Source organism: Empidonax traillii, unplaced genomic scaffold (genome assembly GCF_003031625.1).
Source record: "Empidonax traillii isolate 1590-97213 ecotype Southwest subspecies unplaced genomic scaffold, ASM303162v1 scaffold891:size446522, whole genome shotgun sequence".
Classification (NCBI taxonomy): Eukaryota; Metazoa; Chordata; class Aves; order Passeriformes; family Tyrannidae; genus Empidonax; species Empidonax traillii.
In genome coordinates, this window is record NW_020956084.1 from 92,440 (window position 1) to 95,563 (window position 3,124).

A 3,124-nucleotide genomic window follows, 5' to 3' on the forward strand; every position below is an offset into this window, starting at 1 on the left:
TCCATAGCAGCACTCCAGTCATGCGAGTCATCCCACCACGTTTCTGTGATGGCAACTACATCATGGCCTTCATGCTGCACAGTGGCTTCCAGTTCCTCTTGTTTGTTGCCCATACTGTGTGCATTAGTGTACATGCACTTCAGGTGGGCTGTTGATTTAATTCTTAACTCAGGCTTTCCATCCCTAGGTCTCCCAAATTCATTCTGCATTACATGAACATCACAGAAATGGATTCTACAGAAGAAAACAGAGGTATTTTCCTCCAAATACAAACAAACAAATTAGACTTTCCACCCAATAGAATTGGCCTCTCGTGGAATCATTCTAGAAAGCTTAACTGAACACCAAAAGCCTTCACCAAGCACTCACTAACTGGGTTACACAACCCTTCTTTTGGTATAAATCACTTCTTTTTGGTTCAGCATCCAGGCTGATATTTTCAAGGAACCAGTGGAACATCAGAAATGTAATAAAGAAAAAAATTTATGGATCTCTGAAGCCAGGCATTAAATCCAACACTTCAGCTGGCAAAACTGTCTCCTTATGAGTCTGGTCTTGGCACTTAAGATTACTATAAAAATACTTAGGAATTTCTTTAAATAAATGCCAGCACACAGTTAAGTATCAGACTATATTTGAAAATTGATTTGGTGCTGCTGTGATTCCATGAATTCTAATGGAACTCCTCCAAATTTTTTCACCACTGCAAGTGAACCTGAAATATCTCATTTTGCATTATTTTTAGCCGAAATGTATGTCAATGTGAAATCATTTGAACTACATTAGTAGAACTAAAATGATCCCCAGTGTAACTCCATTCACATCAGCTACATCAGGAATGCATTTCACCGCTATAATTCAAAATGTAAAATGTCCAAGTCATAATAAAACTATTTTTCTGAGCATTGCCAATCTCCAGTAACACTGGGCAAGGTCTGACGGAAGCAGTAACAGTAATTTGGAGCCATAACAGCTCAATTAGAGGGTTTCTCTGGCACACAATTTCAACCAAAGTAATACTGCATAGACATTTCTGTTTCTTGTTAAGCACTTGGGATCTTTGGGTTTTAGCTTTTAGTGGCAGGACTTTGGCATTTTAAAACTGCGTTGTAAGGGACTGGACCAGTGGATAGTTGAGCAGTCAAATTATAAGCCCCAGAAGAGGTGTTTGCTTCCATTCCGGAATGCACAACCCTTCCTGTGATTCAGAATGGTGTCCACCAAACTGACAGAACCACCTAAAACTGAGCTAGAGGAGCTCTTATTTATAATGGCAAAGTACAGATGTTTATGCACTTCAGGAGGCAGAGCAGGCTCCACTGTCACCTCAGGATTTACCTCCCCAGCACTGCAGTGCTGATGCACCAAGGATGTTGCCCTGCCAGCTGCTCCAAGGCCCTACAGTAAGACCTTTTCCTTCCAAGAGCAAGGTGCTGTATGATCACAGCACAGCACAAACATCACCAAACTTGTTTTCAATTAAAAGGCTGTGTTCTGGTAGCAGAATAGCTGAACGACTCACTGGAGCAGTCACCTCCTGCTGAGCTCCGTGTCTACAGTGTGAATATATTACAAAAGGGATCCAAAGAATTTCCTTCCTTATTTCCATTAGAGATCTAAAATTCCACCTCTGATGAAGCACCTCCCCTTTCAACCGGTCGATACTGCAAACATGCACCACTTATTTTCTCTGATTTCTTCATTTACCCAGTTAGTATTCCTCTCCCTCCTGCATCCTTGCCATGGTCCCAGGGATTGCATGGTCTCTGCTACCACACAGAACAACTAACAAGCTCCTTTAGGAAGAGAATCCTCGTGCCCTTCACGCCATTAACTACCAGCTGTGAAAGAAACACTTTTAGTTATGGATTTTTACGGGATTTTACAGAATGCTCATCCTCACTGCTGATATTGCCCCTGTAAGAAAAGGTATTTAGCACACATTCAACTCAGGTGAGCAACAATGAAATGCAATATTAAATTTTGGCAAATTACTGAGTCGTCTCATTCCAAGCACAGTTGGAGTTAATACCACCTCAATAAAGAGGAGCCTTAATGCCTCACATCAAAAACACAGCGAAGCCTTGCTCTCTGTTCCTAAATTAGGAATCAGACATTTACAAACGCACAATTTTTGAACCAGGGCTCACCACAATGCAGTCTTTTGCGTGTGTCTCGGTTTTTATTGTTTTCTCCTGCAAATGCAAAAGAGGACAAGCAGAGAAACTTTTCAAAGAAGAGATTCACAGAAAATCCACGAAGGCAAAACCCAACCCCCTTACAGAGAAGCCCACGCCTACAGCTCTGGGGCTCGGTGCCACTGGATGCCACGAAACAGCAAACAACACTCATCTGACAGGTTATGCAGAAAGCCCTGGATGCCCAATTCGGACTGGTTTGGTTGTCATTTTTCAGCTCCAGAACTATAAGTCAGTCCCTAACGAGTTCTTCCCCCTGCAAAAGTCCTCCCCTCGGCTTTAACTGAATCTTACAAAACTACTGTAATTCAGTAGAGTTGGTAAGTCCTTTTTTTTTTTTACTCTCTTAATGGCCTGTCCCAGACCTTAAAGTGCATATGCCAATTTGGTTCAAGTTTTATAATCTGGAATGTTCCACAGTGCCTCTTCAAAAACAGTTCCAGTTTAATTGCGCCTTCCCTAAGTAATGATAAGTCTGAAAAAAAAAAAATACTTGCTCTGAATCTATTATTTATGTTATATGCAGCACTATCTTACTTATTTCATTCTGGAGTCTGAAATATACCGAAATTACCTACCTTAATCTCCTAGGAAGGGCAGTGGAAGTTTTTGACACACAGTAAAACACAGCTGGCCTAAGAATCAGTGAAAAGAAACCATGGAATGTTCTCACAAGGACCCCATGGCACCCAACGTGTTCATTTTGAAGCCCAGAAATGCCTATTTTGGATCTTAAACGTTGCTTCAAATATACATGGGTGAAAGCTGTAATCAAGCAGCACCAATAATAGCACATTAAAAGTCAGCAATTCTCAATTGTCAGTACTGTAACAACTGAATATCTTATTACTTCTACCTTCTCCTCCCATACACTGAATTTCTTCAGTAGTGACAAAGTGCATGTACTAATCATAGACTCAGTGTTA